Raw genomic sequence first — 18,011 nt, forward strand, 5'->3', positions numbered from 1 at the left:
GACAATGGTAATTTACGCCAGCGCACTACATCCGAGCGCAACCGTTGGAGTGGGGGGAGTAGATTGCGTTTGTAGCGAACCATTGGGTCCAGCGAGATAAACACACCCAAGTATTTAAAACCAGACTGCGTCACCTGAATGGGGCAGCCCCGCGGTAAACGAGGGACACCACCCGCGAGCACGTAAATATAGGATTTTGACCAGTTAATAACAAGGCCCGAGTTCTTCCCGAAGGAGTAAAGCACGTCGAACAATACGTTAAGCGATTTGTGGGGAGATGTGAGGTACAATAAAATATCATCCGCATACAATGAAATGCGATCTTCAAAATCCGGTGTCCAACGTATACCCTTCATTGAAGGTTCCCACCGTAGCCAAGCAGCGAGTGGCTCCAACGCAAGAGCAAAGAGAAGCGGGGATAGCGGACAACCCTGCCGCGTACCCCTCCCAAGAGCAAAAGGCATGGAGACCCGACCATTAACCACTACCTGCGCCAGTGGTGTTTCATACAGAAGTTTGACCCAACTAATAAAGCCAGCGCCAAAACCAAACTTGGCGAGCGTGGCCCAAAGATACGACCATTCAATTGTGTCAAAGGCCATTGTGGCGTCCAAGGACGCCAAGATGGCCGGTTCACGCAGCGTCGGGGCCCTCGCGAGAACACCATGCAAACGTCGCAAATTCAATGCTGTGTTACGATGAGGGATAAAGCCCGACTTATCCGAATGAATCAGGTCGCTGATCACCATAATCAAACGATTAGCGAGTAGCTTGGCAAGAATCTTAGGCTCCGCATTTAAGATCGAAATAGGTCTGTAAGACGCGCAGCGATCCCGTGGTTTGCCCTCCTTGTGGATCACCACAATGGTCGCAAGACGCTGATCCCGAGGGAGGGAGCCATTTTCTCGTGCAGCCAAAAACATATCCCGAAGATAAGGAGCCAGCTTATCAGGGCGTAGTTTATACAATTCTATAGGAAGGCCATTGGGACCCAAAGCTTTGCCGGAGCGAATAGAGCGCATCGCAAGAGCCACCTCATCCACCGAGGGTGCGGCATCCAAACAATCCCGATCTGATTCTGACAAACAAGGTAGTGCGATATCTTTAAGTAACGACTGAGAATCCACCTCGGGCCTGTCGGACACCGAGGTATACACCTCTCGGAAATAGTCAGAAAAGCATTCAACAATTTCAACAGGGTCTGTCACACGCACACCGTCCAATTTCTCAGTCACAGGAACCACACGACTCGCCCTCTCCTTTCTATCCAGCCAGGCAATCAATTTTCCTGCTTTGTCGCCCACATCATACAACCGTCCCTGCTGTTCCCTACTCATCATCTTGGCCGCATCAGTAACCAAAGTTTTATATTCCAATTGCTTAAGGTGGAGAATATGCAATGCGTCTCGAGTCACATCTCGCTCCAGTGTAGTCTCTAATTCAGTAATTTCTGCCTTGAGACAAACAATTGCCTCATTCTTACATTTCTTGGCACACTCAATCAAAGACAATGCCTGTCCCCAGATAACAGTCTTGAAAGCTTCCCACAGCAAAACAGGCGAGGACACGGAACCCACATTTTCAGCAAAATACAAATCTAATGATTTAATCAATTCAGTGTGGGTTTTGGGGTTAAGAAGATACCAGGGGTTAATTGGGGCTACTCTCCCTTAAGCGCCTGTGTTCAGATTAAAATGAAACCAAAGAGGGGAATGGTCTGATATACCCCGAGCCAGGTGTCTAATCTCTCCAATCGAAGGGGACAGGGCAGCCGGCACCAGGATATAATCCAATCTAGAAAGACTACCATGTGCTCCCGAGTGGAAAGTAAACTGTGTCTGCTCTGGATTCATGAGCCTCAACAATCCACAAGCCCCAATGTCTCCAGAAAGTCACCCAACCAGGATTGCGCAGCAGGAAGGTCTCTGGGTGGATAGCGATCCGCTCTGCAGGAGACGACGGAGTTAAAATCACCACCTAATATCAGAACACCCTCCGGGAGACCCAGAACCATCCGCCCCAAGTCTGCAAAGGTTGTGGATTGTAGGCCAGGAGGAACATACACCGACACCAACGAAACTGTTCTGCCTTCCCACCTCCCCACAAGTGCAACATATCGACCCCTGGCGTCAAGAACCACATCATCAACCTCGAGGGGGAGTGAGGTCTTAAGCAGTATACCCACCCCTCTAGAACTAGATGTAAATCCAGAATGGGCAACAAGACGATAACCCCGTCTGTTAAGAGCGTAACAAGTATTCCCAATCAAGTGTGTCTCTTGTAGCAGGACAACGTCAGGCGAGTGGCGCCGCAAAAGCTGCATAACCACCCCTCTCTTTATCCGATCACCCAACCCATTCACATTCCAGCACAGTACCCTCAACCCCCTCCCCCATCCAGATCCGAAATGAACTCCCATCTCAGAACGAGCACCACACCAATGTCAGAAATAGTAAAAGTTCTTTGCCTTGAAAAAGAAAAAACGAACAACCTCAACACATTTCCCTCCCTCCCCCCAATGTACCCAACAGAACTCCCCCCCACCCTGCACCCCTGCACAGACACAGAAGCCACCCCAATTTGCAGTGTGCCTGTCGCCCTAACGATAAAAAAACACACAACTAATCTACACAAAGAAACCCCAGAGGAGGAAAGGGTCCCTTCGTCCCCGCTACCTCCCAGGATACGCAGGGAACGATCAAAGAAGTCAGTGAGCCACAGCTGTCCATGGTGAATAGTATTCCGGACACAGACACCATAGTCATTCTTGGTCCATTAGGCCTTCCTCAGCGCCACCAGTGTGGTCCTGGCCAGCACGGCGAGCAGGCAAAGTGTCCAACCAATCACTTGCTTCCTCAGGCCGGACAAAAAAGAATGTCCGATCGTTGTATTCAACACGCAGTCGGGCCGGGAACAACATCGCGTATTTCAACTCCATGTCTCTAAGCCACCGTTTCACCCCTTGAAATCCCATTCGTTGCTTCTGAACCGACTGGGAAAATTCCGGATAAAAGTTCACAGCAGCGTTCTCGAACTGCGTAGGACCGCTCGTCCGTGCCGCCTGCAAGATGGCGTCGCAGTCTCTGAAGTTGAAGATTCGTGCGATGATCGGACGGGGGGGGAAACCAGGCTTCGCCTGTCCCCCCGGTACCCTGTGTGCACGTTCAATCGCAAAGAATCTGCTCAAGCCCTTGGGTGCAAGATGATTGAGGATAAGGTCCTCTACTCGAAGATCAGTGGAGAGTGAACAAGAGTCTGCCGGGACCCCAATAATACGCACGTTGTTGCGCCGTGCAAGGCCCTCAAAATCCTCCAAGCGATGAGCAAAAAAGTCATTAGCAGTTCTAAGGTTGCGCACTTCTGTTTGCAAGTCGGACACATCCTTTGTGAGGCTGGATGTCTTAAGATCAAGTGACTTCACCTTCTCGTTCGTTTTGGCCAAATCAGTTCTAATTAGATTGACATCAATGGCCACCGTGTCCAGCTTCAGAGCCAGGCTTCATATTGTTGGCCAATAGAGGTCTTGATACCAGCAATGGCGCCCATCACGTCCTGTAGCGTTAAGTCCGCCGACACAGCAGGATCGTCGACAGCCTCCTCCCGGGTCTTAGGTATGCCACTGGGGGATCCTTTAGACAGTGTGTAACGGTCCATGACATTCGTCTGGGCTGAGCCTCCTCGGAAGGTGGTCTTGACTTTCCGTTTTTCACCCTCGGGCTTGCCCGTCATGGCGAGCCGGGTGCCCCGAAGGGAAGCTTGGGATCTGGTCCAAATGGCTCCTTAGAATCCACCCACAAGAATACCAGAGGCAGAGACAAGTCAATTCGAATTCACAGCCAAACTGTCGCTAGCTCCGAGCCCAATAAACTGGCATAGGAGCCAGCCCGACCAGCCTTCACCCCGCAGAGGGTGTACGGTGTGCAGGAGAAAAGAAACCGAAAGTGAAGTGAGGCTGTGAACTGATCCCCGCCAGCCGTTGTTGTTGAATTACGATCTTGGTAAAGCCACAACTCAAAGCCCAGGCGGTCCCGTGGAGAAGGCCACAAACTTCAGAATGGCGTAACTCGGGGACCCGACGTCCGATGCCGACCCTGAAACCTGCTAGTACATCAGCCGGGCTATGTCTTCAATGATCTTCCATCAAATCAGGATATTATCCAGGATAAATGCGGGAGGCGGTGAGGGTTCTCGGGAGCCCTGTGTTCACGCGGCCATCTCGGATGCGCGCGAAGCTCCTCCCCCAGTACTGGCATTCTTAACCAGGGACACCAAGGAGTTCAAGATGAGAGCTATGTCCTGGGATCTATGTTTGCAAAAACGCACAGTAAAATCACATATTCCCCTGATCTGCCTATCACTATGTTAGCTGAACTGCCGTATGGTGAACACTGGGGGTGCTTAAGGACTGGGATGCGGCTGGGGAGCCGATGATGGGAGACTCAATTAGAGAGACAGACTACTATTTGAAGAGTTTTGCTCTAAATTCAACCTACTTTTTGCTGCATGGAGTGGTTACAATGGTGTTCTAAAACCACTGGAACGATGGCTCTCTCTAGGGGCACTATTAAGGCTGTTTCATGCTTATATAGGGTGATACAGGAGAATCTGTACCGACCGTTGGAGCTTCTGTGGGCACGCTGGAAGGAAGATCTGGGCATCCCCATCACACACAGGGATTAGGACTCCATCCTAGACAGAGTGCCGAAGGTATCTAGAAACACCTGATTTTAACTAATTAACTATTATGTCCTCCACAGAGCATACCTCGCTGCGGAGCGCATTGGTAGATACTTCATTGTGGCTGATGTAGCTTGGCCAAGATGCGGGGATGTGGGAGCTGACCTTTTGCACATGCTCTGCTCCTGCCCCTCACTGCACACTTTCTGGGAGGATGTCACATGGACGATTGCAGATGTTATTGAGAAGGAGATTCCTTGCTCCCCTGGCTATTGTCTCCTAGGTTGGTTCCCACAAGGTCAGGAGTAAATTTTAGGACCTAGCTGTTATATTGGCAAAGCGGGAAATCATGAAGAATTGGAAATCACCTGGGGGCCTTGAGTACCTGCATGGTGCAGGTAAATAGAGAAATGGGCGGTATGTGACGGGAGAGTACTCATGAAGTAAGCCATACGAGGCATAGACTCTTTGGATAAGGCCCATGCCTAGGAAGCTCTGGTCGATAGCGTCACTGACTCAGACCCCAATGGGCTCACCTGTGAGGTCTCCTGGGCCAGCCATGCACTAGAGCTCACCAGACTGGTAGGATTGCTGAAGACTCCGCCCGCACCTTATGACCCCTACACCTAAAGGAACAGTGCTAGAAGTTTGGACCCTGTCCACTTTACTGGTGCTGAAGCGGGCATAGCATAATGTTATAACACATGTATAACCTTAAAGCGACTAATGGGGGAGGGAGGAGGAGGGATGCATTCAAATTGGTTTCAAGGAGTGCCTAACCATACAATTGGGACAGTGCCAGATATACCTTCGTAACCGCACATCATATCATGTGAAATGCTAATGTTTGTACAATGTAAGCGATGTAAAATCACAAAATAAATTGTGTTTTTGGAAACAAATCCCTGGGGCTCTGGTATAGGATCTCCCAGTATGACCTCTTTCTCACTCCCCCATGTGAGTAATTGCCCCCGAGCGCCCGAAAGGGCTAGCGTGGAGCAGCATCAGGCTTCTGCACCTTCATGAAAAGCAGCCAAGTCTTCACATCCATCTTTTCCCATGCTAACATGGGTCTAGTTGTCTTCATCCTCCTAAAATCCTTGTCATAGTTCCTCCAAGTGGTCATGCCAAACTCATAATGTGCACATACTGTCCCATTCTGACAGTACGTCAATTGCACACTCAGAGTTGGGAATCACTCGCCCATGATTGCCTTGAAAATCATGAAGCCCTTGACCCAGTTCAACTATGTTTCTTCAACCTTCTTCCTGTAATACTAATGCCATAGTCCCTAGAATGTGAGCATTCCTTACGCCATTTGCTCTCCTCCCTCTTGGGCCTATTGGAAATTAATTTTCACATATCCACATAATTGCCCTTCCAAATCTTCTCTGTCACCTCTGCCGGCCCGTGCCTGCCCTGCACTCTAGACACACATCCCCCAAGCCATTGCTTACCAATGGTGTAACCAGATCTGCTGGTGTAGTCACCTTGGGAAGGAGTGGGACCCCGACTTGCACCAGTACTGTGTGTTCCACTCTGCCTGTGTGTGAAGTACCAGCCACCACTGACCCCTGTGCTACCTGAATGGCCAATACATACACCCCCCAGCCATTCCTGCAGGCACATTCCCAACTTCTGCCTGCCCTTGCACACCATGTCCACCTACACTGTCCAAATGGGCCACCAGCCTCTTGGCTTTTTCGGCATTGTCTCTCTCTGCACATCCCATGAGTGGTGCAGACAACATCCCTATCTTCGATAGCCATGGCAACACACTAGCTAAGTCACAGATCTGGGTTTGATCCATTATTTGTTTGCTCACCATGCCACCTCAGTTTGGACCCAGCCACATGCAAATTAGTCTTGACCCTGCTCCCCAGGGGAACAATCCAACCTGAACTGCCAGACTAGGTCCACCCTAGACCTGAAAGAAGCACCCTGGGACCGGTTTAGGGGTATCACCCCTCATCAGCCAGGCTAGCTTGAATCCAGTGGCAAAGTGAGCATGGGACTCACGTTTTGGCATAACCTTCTCACTTAAGGTGACAGAAGCAAAAAGAACAACTTATGGATGGAATGTTAAACAAATCAAACATTCACCCCCAGTCACAGATCTGGGTTTAATCCATCCTCTTTTTCCTCACCATGCCACCCCAGTTTGGGCCCAGCCATATGCAAATCAGTTTGACTCTGCTCCCCATGAGAACCGTCCAGCCAAGCTGCTTGGCTAGGTCCTCCCATGGATCTGAAACAAGCATCATGGGAATGGTTTTGGGGTATAACTCCTCATCAGCCAGGCTACCTTGAATCCAGTGGCAAAGTGAGCACGGGACCCCTCATTTAGGCATACCCTTACCACTTAAGGCACCAAAAGTAAAAAAGAACAAATGATGGACGGAATGATGAACAAATCAAACATACACCCCCAGTCAATGATCTGGGTTAAATCCATCATAGCAGATACTGCAAGCACAGCTAGTGTGCAGAGGCACTGAAAACAGCACAGTACTGGGCACTGGCCATGGTAGTAGACACTTGTATGGGGCTCAGAACATGGTCTATAGCTATGGGCTCCTGTCACAGTGCATGGGCATGGGAAATGGATTCCCCATTCCTATTACCTGCAGAGCCTGGATTCCTTGTCCCTGGAATTGCAAGCACAAGTTAGCCAAGCCATTGCTAAAGGCCATAATGTGTGTCCAGTAGAAACAAGCCATTGCTAGGACAAAGAATATCATTACAGAACTTGTGAAATTCACTGAAAAGACTTTGTAAGACACTACCACTTATTGACCAATATTATGGAAAAACAAAAGATAATGGAAAGTTGTGGGTTAAGTCTGGTCACATAATGACATCCCCCAACATCATAAATTGCTGATGAACTGATAAATGATGCCACAGATGATATTGTGGTCTGAAAACTGATATGTATAAACACTTCCTCACAATAGAGGTGTGGGGAGAGATTGTGGTGCTAATCTGGTTGGCTAAATGAAGGGGATTCCATAGTGGTGGCATCAGCATGTTTTAAGGCAGTGTTGATCACATTCTAATGCAGTTTCAATGGACTTCTCTGGAGCACCTCCTAATTGTCATTGCTGTCTTATATTAAACATCCTCACATGCACATTTTACATCCACTTGGTAAAACACTATAAAACAAAGGTGTTGGGGTAGGTACAACACTTTTAAGACTCTGCCTTCAACACACAATTCCAAAACAGTTGAGGGGATATTTATGAATACGTTTGCATCACTCTTGCACCACACAACGTAGTTGTAGGAAAGTAGGATCTGCTTTTATGGCTACTCCCACTTTTTGCCTGGTCCTGTGCTGATTCTGACTAGTCTGACTGGGATCCTGCTAACCAGGACCACAGTCTCTGTGCTTTCTCCCCTAAATTGGAAATGGTGAGTTCTTAGGTACACTCCAGATTGGCTTCTGGTGAGCCCTTCTAAGTAGATAGTATATGGTACCAACATCCCCAGGGCATAGGTACACCAGGGGTCTCCCATGGGCTGAAGCATGTATTATGCCACGCATTAGAGACCACTAACAAATTGTGATGGCAGGTCTACCATTGCAGCCTGTGTAAGCTGTTGCAAGCACCACTTACAACATATATCAGTTTTCTTATATCTGCGACCACTGCACTCAAAACCTATACGTCACCCCTAAGTCAGGCCTTTCAATCCTGAAGGCTTGGTGCTTGTTTCTAAGTGTGAGGGTGCCCCTGCATGAGCAGGATACTCCTACAACCTTCGGAGTCCAATCTCCTGGGTTGTAAGTGCATTAGCCATTACGATACATAGAATGGCTACGCGTCATTGCGCATCGACATCTCTAAACTGGCTGGAACGAGCACTGTCGTGTTTGGTATCAAACATGTTGGAATAATACACCAACACCTTAATGGTGGGTGTGGGAGGTATGATTCCATGCACTGTTAAGCTCCTCCTGGAGGCCCTCAGTGCTCCCGATACCAGTCTTCTAGATCTGAACAGCAAACTATGGCTGCTGCCGACCAGAGACACAATTATACCTTCCTGCTGCTGAGCTAAGCTCGAGCAGAGGAAGGCAGGACTATAGGAATCCTGTCACAGGGAGGTGTGAATACATCCCAGACAGGATTTTGTGTATTAGGACAGGGTGGGGACACTTGCCAGCACCACTCAGTCTGCTTGAAGGGCACATTTGATGCCCTCCTTGAATGCTCCAGTTCAAACCAGCTCAGGGAGCCATTGCCTCCCGCTCCGGGTGAGAAACTGGACAAAGGATATGAGAGTATCCTCCCCACTGTCTGACACCTCCTCTGGGAGGGACCCCTGACTTGTCCCAACCCTTTTCCTAGGGCACTTAAGGGCGTACCTGTGGGTGGGTCCCTAGATTCATCGTGGGACAAGATTCAGATCAGACACCACTTCATCTTCGACTGTCTGTGTTCCCTGGACTTTGCCAGGACACCGAGACTGCAACTAGGAAGACATCTGCTACTCCTAGTCTCATCGTCCTGCAAGTCTGCTGCAATGTCTGTGCCCATGCCCCATACAGGATCCTCACAAGGCCTGTGGACATCCAAGACACCTGAAGGAATCTCCCTTGAAGGGAAGGAGTCACTTCCCTGCATCTGCAGGCACCGCAACACTGCTGACTGGTCTGCTGATCCTGGGCTCCCACGGACTCCGAAAGGCTCAGCAACACATGTGGTGGTTATTCAACTCCATCGAGGCCTGCACTGTCTTCTCACCGAGTTTGAGGCCAGTATCCCTCGTAGGAACCACAGGAATCGAACCCTGTGCATCACATTGACTTGCTCTGCCAAGGCTCTCTTCACCAGAGATCTTTGGGCTCCAAGCAGCTCCAGTCTCAAGCATCTCCTACAACCAAGATCTTTGTCCTCACCACATCTCTTGCACTGCGGGCCTGCATCTTTGGTGAGGTCCTCTTGCGACTCCTGTGCCTCCGGCCTGTGGGTCCTCTTGGGGGTCTTCCTTGACTCCAGTGAGCTCCCCTAATTGCGCAGGGCCTACTCTAATTCCCCTGCTCGTGGTGAGTCACTTGGACCTTACTGATCCCGACACTGCACCTTTTTTACCTACCACGTTGTTTGCAGTTGCCAATACTTGTTGGGTCTCCCGATGGATACCGACCCCTCAGCTCTTGACATCCAACGTGGGACAGCTCGTGAATGGCTCCTGGTCTTCCTCAGAGTCGCCTGGTCCACACAGCTCCAGCTCCAAGGTCATCATCAACCCTCCTGCATCTCCTGACATCTGTGGGTATTCATCTTCCATGCCTCCTGGTGACGCCCGAGTGGCATCGACTCTGTCCCCTCTGCTTGCAGGTGCTTCTCAACTTGAATCCACCTTTGGGTTCCACTGTACACTTTCACCTTCCTCGTCAGCGGCATCTTCCTGAAGTCCTCTATTGGGCTAGATGGCGGTTTCTGACGCCTCTTCGTACATATCCACCCGGCTTCCCTGGTGTGGGTATACCAGTTCCTAGGGTATCCATGGGTGGGGAGGCTCTCCAACCTTCTGTCTTCCACGGGGTTTCCTTAGGGTACACTGGTAAGGGTCCTTCTTCTTTAAAGTTGCAACCGCGTCTTACCTATTGACTTGAATTCAGCACACATTCGTATTTCCACACTGCACACAGCCTCCTTGGGGTTCCTGGGTACTTACCTTGGGTGGTTCCTTGGGTCCCCAGCACTCTATGTCTTCTGGGTCCTGTCTTGACTTGAGTCGTGATTTGCACCCATCTATTTTAGTATATGATTTGGTCTCCCCTTGGCGACCACTGTGTATTTGTTCTACTTACCTGTTTTATTTGCAAAGTATTATGTGAATTGTGTCATATCTCTGGGTAGGAGATATGGTTATGTGTTAGTGGGTGTCTTATAATAAATACATATTTTTTAAATACACTGTGTGGTTCTTTTTCACTTAACCTATACCAATAAGTTTAAGTTCTGGTAAAACAAGCTGCTTTACACTCCTTCTTGACTAAGCCTGAAGGCTGCTCTCCACAGCTACCACTTGGAGAGCTTTCCAAGGTTGATAAGACCAGTACAATCACCATAAGGGTTGTCTGGATTAGTGCAGGGTGCTACACTTACATAAGTGAGCACCACATACTAAGCCAGCCAGCCTCCTGCAGTGGGGCACAAGCAGCGCAACCTAAATATGAGATTACTGAAGCCACGCATGGCCACCTTGCATGGCCCTGAGTGGCTTCATCAGTCTTGAGTAATGCAGTGCAAATCTCTGTATTGCAGTACTCTTTGACAGAGAGGGCATTGGGCGGGTATTCCTAGGCAACATCCATGAATTCTGATGCATTTCCAGATTTACCAGAATGTGCTAAAAACCTATGCTTCCCCAGGTGAGGCGTAACGACGAAAAATATCTTTATTTCTCCTCGTTTGTTTCTCTTTCTACAAGTGCTGCAATCTGCAGCACACACAGAAAGAGGCAATGGCCTCAGGGGATTGTTTTTGTGCAGGAAGATGCCACTTCCTGCACAAAAGTTATCCACCTTACAATGCAGGTACTCTTGCACCATGGTGCAATGGTGTCTTTGTTGGTGCTAGGCAGCCAAAAGGGCACAAGCGCAGGCAGGAATGTACCGATTTGACTTAAATACAGAGCATTCTTGCCCTTTCCCTGTCACGCTGCACTGCATATCTTGGCTATAAATATGGCCCTGCATGTGTATGTTAAGGCCACTGGTCGGATTTATAACCAACTAAATTTGATGTTGATTCATCCAGTAGTTTCTTCCCATAAAACTAGAACTTTGAGGGGTGGAAATTACTTTTGCTCCGACTCTGTAGCTTAGATTCCCTGTTACCAATCTGCACCAAACATTACAAGATCAAATTTAGGAGGGGAAGCATTCATTTGGAAAGATTCATGCAGGTGCGTTATACTGGACCAAAGCTGTGAGTTAAAGATTTTCCTCTAATACCTATTACCGCAGTGATGCTGCTATTCAGCGGTTTAATGAACAGCTGCTACTATCATTTCTTCTTAACCCAACAAATATCTCACTTTTTTAATCCGAGTTCTGGACATTCAGCTGAGAAGTCTGTGTTCTATTTCTAGTACTGATTCATGGATGGCTGGACACAGTCAAGTTATTCTCCTTCACACCAGGAGGCTCCAAAACTGCTGACAAGTTCATTTTAGAAGACTTCAAATGGCTTTGCCTTATCCTTAGGCCCAATAGACTGCAGTGCGTTGTCAAACAAGTGTTGACAAAACCAATAGGCATTGAATTTGTTCACTGCATGCATACAGAGACTCACAACATACTGGCATACAGAGGAATAGAGCACGCGTACATATATGCAGACAGCATACCAACAGACCAGTTTTCACAATGGTCAATAAACAGACATCCATTCACACAGACCAGCAAACATGCAGTCATCAATGAAAACAGATCAAAATGTATAAATAACCCTGTCTATTTGGGGGCACAGGTGGTGTGCGTCATCGGTGCACAGGATGATGCACACCATGGAGAGCATACAATAATATACACCAGGTGATATGCAGTAGAGTAGCAATAGTTATACTCATTGTTGGACACAAAGTGAAGCTCTTCAGGAGAGTACTGAGTGATCAGCTATAGATCCAACATAAACCTCACAGATGAGGCCCAGCTAAGCTCAAACGGATAAGGGTTGCTTGAGCAAAAAACATGGAATAGCTGGCGGCCAGGGCAATCACCAGTGACTGAGATTTAGAAAGTATTCCACCTATCACTTTTTGTTGTTTTAATGTGATGTCTTCTGTGCACAAGCATGCCCGTGCATGGGTCTCATACGTGTTATACAACAGGAAGCAGCTGCATCTCATTGATGAGGCCCGATTATTCTTACAGTCCGGGGGTGCTTGTGCTCCCATTTAGAGGTGACAAAGCATGGCAGTTCAGGCTGGACTTAAAACATTTGGGACAAGGCCAACACTGACTTACATATAGTAGGCCTCATTTGGAGTGACACAGTGGGCGGAAAGATGATGGGCAGAAAGTGATCAAAGCGATTTCCAGTGGCTGAAATGTTTTGCATGCTTTAGACTGAGATCCAAGCTGCACATCACTATTGAGGCCTATTAGGCTGGAAATGGTCTGGTGTTGCTCGTGTTCCTGGTCAGAGGGGATCTGGCCAGCAGTTTGGTTTAGAATACTCCTATTGGAGAAGGACCACAACTGATTTTTTTATATTTGCACGCGGTCTGGGGTGGCGCAGTGGGCAGAAAAAAAAGATGGACTGTAAAGCAGACGGTGTCAGGTCCCAGTGTCCTCAGGATCGAGCGATGCTATAAAGGGGTCCACCTCTCGACAGCCCCTGGGTCTGATTGAGAACAGACTCACAGAAGTGGTCAAGCGAGGGATATAAGGAAGGGTAGGAAGGGAGCAGCAGGGAGAGGAAGCTGAAATGAGAACAAGGCACTATGAGTCAAGCACACACCTTAACTTAGAATACATGCAAGCAAAGCAAACAAGGAACAAACTATTATGTATAGTTCTCTGCATGTTCTTTTACCTGGAAATGAGGAAAGAAGTGGCTTTGCCTGGCAATCCGAAGTGTAAAACATGTATCTCAGATCTATAATACAAGAATCTGGAAGTTATATTTCTGTACCAAAATCACATTCGCTGAATAACATTTGTAGGATATACACGTACCAAATGATATTACTGTTAAGGCTTCAACAGAGGGCAAATGGTAATTAGCCAGCCAGGCGAAGCTCATAAACCCCTGTTGTAATGTCACAAAAACATAGAAAAGAATAGTTATTCTTCCATAACCACCAGTAGACTTCTGGTTAACTTCACCAGAAGACCGATTCTGTATTAGTACTTTAGCCCAAAATGAGTGGACTGCTGAATACTTCTTTAGTATAACTGGCAGGACACCGTAATCCAGACGGTGAGCAACCCTTGAATCAAGGTTTCTCCGAAACCAATAATAATGAGATAAATCTCCAAAAACAGTTTCCAAGGTGTCAAAGCCCCCAACTGACTGGGAGGTTTTCAACAACAGTCTCAAAGAATTTATGTCAAGAACAACATGCGCATAAATCAAGTCTCGCATGTAATCCAGGCAGTATCCACCACCTAGATGAGTTCGCACTCACAACGGGAGTGCACGACAACTGCCAGCACAAGAATACAGTCACAGCAAAACGTCTCCGTGGAGACTTGTAAACGGAGCCTCAGCCGAGGACTCCCTGAGCTCTAACAAGCTCCGTGGCCGAGATCGGAAAGGCTCGAACCGAGCACACGCGAGGAATGCAAACACAAAGAAGAACACCACAAAGGATACGCTGGATACTTGGGGACACAATCCTACCGTGTCTTCACTCCGTAACCAGAATCAACGGCAAGGTCTCTCCTTCTCCGCTCCGTCTTGAGGTTTTCCGCGTGTGACGTCATCAGCCAGAGGCGTGGCACGCGTACCTGGAATCATGGGAAATGTAGTTTGTACGGCACTCAGGAATGTCTCAAGGCAGTGTTCGAGACTGCCCTCCTCCGTGGGACGCGACAGTACATCCCTCTCCCGAAGAACACTGACAGAGACAGGGTTTGTTCGGGAAGCGTTCATGGAATAGTTTAATGAATCTAGGAGCATGCACACCAGCTGCTGGTTCCCAAGAATTCTCCTCATTACCGTATCCCTTCCATGCCACCAAATACCACAACCTGGTGCGATATATTTTGGAGTCCACAATACCTCTCACCTCATATTCCCCCTCCTTATCCACTGCGACCACTGCAGGAAGGGTTCTTTTGACAGAAAGTGTGGGTTTCACTAAAGACACATGAAATGCAGGATGAATCCGCAAAGAGGAAGGTAGAGCCAGCTTAACAACCACAGGATTGACCAATTTGACCACTTTGTAGGGACCAATGTATTTAGGATTAAAAATGCTATAGCGCTTAAAACGTATGTTCTTGGTGGATAACCATACATAATCCCCTTTTTTATACACTGGTCCAGTTTGTCTGTGCTTGTCCTCATATGCCTTGTACCTCATTTTGGCCTGTGTTAACTGACCCTTGACTCTCTGCCATGTCTCCTGGATATTGTGTACTCTTTCCTGTGCTTCTGGAACTAGGGAAGCTGAAACAGGATGTTGGAAGGGTGTGAAATTGGGATGAAAACCATACGTGCTGAAAAAAGGGGCATGTTTAGTGGAACCATGTACAGCACTATTATATGCTATTTCAGCTAGCCATAATCTATCTACCCAATCCTCCTTGGTGACATCCACGTAGCAGCGTAGATATTGCTTTAGGGTTTGGTTAACCCTTTCGGTTTGCCCATCCGTTTGGGGATGGAAGCTAGTGGATGTGCTAGATGTTATCCCCAGGGCCTTACACCATGTCTTCCAGAATCTAGCAGTAAACTGACTGCCCCTGTCTGAGACTATCACCCTGGGTAATCCATGTAATCGCACTATGTTGATGAGTATCAGCTTAGCTAACAAACTAGCAGAAGGAACCCTTTTACAGGCAATGAAATGAGCCATCTTTGTTAAGTAGTCTACTACTACCAGAATGGCAGTGCATCCCTGGTCTATCGGCATACCCACTATGAAGTCCATAGAAATGTTCTCCCAGGGTAACTCAGGAGTGGGAAGAGGCTGTAATAGTCCGGATTGTTTTGAGTGCAACGTTTTCATTTGACTACACACCAAGCACTCCGCTACCCAGGCAGCAACATCTGTCTTGATTTTAGGCCACCAGAACTGTCTTTGTATTCTTTCCAGTGTTTTTCCCGTTCCATTATGGCCTGCACACGGTGCACTGTGACACCACTGGAACACTTGTTTCCTCAATGCCTGGATGGGTAACAACAGTTGTTTCTGTCTCATAGGTAGACCCTGAACCATCTTCCACTCTTTATGTTCGTTTATCCATTTCTTCCATTCTTCTGTCTGCACATTACGTAAGACACTCTGTAGAAACATCTGGGTACACGTAACTCCTATAACCTTCTGTGGGTTAATAATGGATTCTGCCCGCACCTCAGTCGGTTCTGTCTTGATGAACTGCCTAGATAAGGCATCCGCCTTTCTGTTATCCTTTCCTGGTCGGTATGTCATGATGAAATCGAAGTCTGCGAAATGCATCATCCACCGCATCTGTCTAGGCGTTAGATGCCGGGCGGCTGCCATGTATTGTAGATTGCGGTGATCCGTATATACTGTTACTACATGACGCGCCCCCATGAGATGATGCCTCCATTCCAAAAACGCTGTTCTTATCGCCAACAACTCCTTTTCGGCTATTACATAGTTCTGTTCAGCCTGGTTCAGAGTACGGGAGAGATAGGCCACTGGATGTAGTTGGCCTGTATCAGAGTGTCTTTGAGACAGTACCGCTCCTACCGCAGAATCAGAAGCGTCTGCTTCCACTATGAACGGTTTATTGGGGTCTGCATCCACCAACACCGGTGCTGAAACAAAAGCCTTCTTCAAATCATCAAACCCTCTTTGTGCCTCCTCTGTCCAATTAAATGGCACCTTCTTTTTCAGTAGTCTAGTCATAGGGGATGCCATGGCAGAAAAGTTCTCAATAAACCGACGATAAAAGTTAGCAAACCTAATAAAACACTGGATGTCCCTCACTGTTTTAGGTCTGGGCCAATTCTTCACAGCCAATATCTTTCTTTCAGACATTTCCTGTCCTTTAGGCGTGAGCATAACGCCTAAGAATTCCACTGAGGTAGTGTTGAACTCGCACTTGCTAAGCTTGCAATATAGGTGATGTTCCAATAATGTACTCAGAACAGCCTTCACATGCTCCACATGTTGTTCCGTGGTAGATGAATAGATCAAGATATCATCTATGTAAACCACGACGAACCGCTCCAAATATTTCTTGAGTACATCGTCCAGAAAGAACTGGAAGGCGGCAGGCGCGTTACAGAGCCCGAAGGGCATGACAAGATACTCGTAAAGGCCAAAACGGGTTTTGATGGCAGTCTTCCACTCGTCCCCTGATCTCATTCGGACTAGGTGGTAAGCTCCCTTTAGGTCCAGCCTCGTGAATATCACAGCTTCTTTCACTTGCTCCAACAGTACATTGATGAGAGGGAGAGGATATTTGTTTTTGACTGTAATGGCGTTTAGGGCTCTATAATCCGCACAGGCCCGGAGTTCCCCATTAGCCTTGGGAATGAAGAACAGTGGAGACGCAGCCGGGGATTTCGACTCTCTAATAAACCCAAGCTTCAATAGCTTGTCCAGGTATGCTCGGAGATGTAAGGTTTCAGGTTCTGTGAGCGCATAAACACGTCCCGCCGGAATCTTCGCCCCCGGAACCAAGTCAATTTGACAATCATATGTTCGGTGTGGCGGTAATACTTCTGCCTTACTGTCACTGAATACCTCAGCCAAGTCCCGATACTCAATTGGGAGTTCCACATCATGTTCAATGGCTGTAGCAATATGATGGATACAAGCTAAACCAGAAGCAGGACTAGGTCCCACAGGGTAGCAGTTCTGTTGACAAAACTCCGATGAGAATTGGAGTGTCTGTCCTTCCCAATCCACTACTGGGTTATGTTTTCGCAACCATGGTAATCCCAGGATCACTCCGTATTGTGGTGCATGTATGATATTAAAACACAACGTTTCCTGATGTTCCAAACCCATGAGCATACTGAGATCCCTGGTCTGTAACCTGATAGGACCTGAATCCAACTTTCTGCCATCCACTGCAAACACTGCTTCTGGAGTTTCTTTTTCTTGTAGTGCAAGTCCTAAGCTGAGTGCCTTGGTATGGTCCATAAAGCAACCCGTGGCTCCTGAATCCAACATTGCTCTAATCCACACCCATGTATCGTTTATTTTCAACCCAATATCCACAAAAAAATGGAGACCTTCCTTTCTCCCATCTCCGTCCAATGAAGGGATAAAGAACTTACTTGAAGGGATCCCTTCTTTCCCCCTCAAGCCTTCTCGTTTCCCGACCCCTGTTCGGAGGCCACCACAGACACCTTCTTGTATTCGTTCCTTGGTTTTGTTCTCGTAGGACATTCCCTGATAAAATGCCCTTTCCGACCACAGTACAAACATAGGCCTCTCTTTCTTCGGTATTCCCTTTCTTCCGAGGTCAAAGGAGATCGTACTGCCCCAATTTCCATAGGTTCCGGCTTAGAAGCGGCTGCACCTTCTGGGACTTTGGGATGTTCATAACGTGGAGTTAGCCTGTCCTTTCGCCTGTTTTCTCCCCTTCTGTCACTAAGGCGATGATCCAGTCTGAGAACCAGGCTAATCATATCCTCACAAGTACTGGGTTGGGGATC

The sequence above is a fragment of the Lissotriton helveticus genome, chromosome 5_1 (genome assembly GCF_964261635.1).
Source record: "Lissotriton helveticus chromosome 5_1, aLisHel1.1, whole genome shotgun sequence".
NCBI lineage: Eukaryota > Metazoa > Chordata > Amphibia > Caudata > Salamandridae > Lissotriton > Lissotriton helveticus.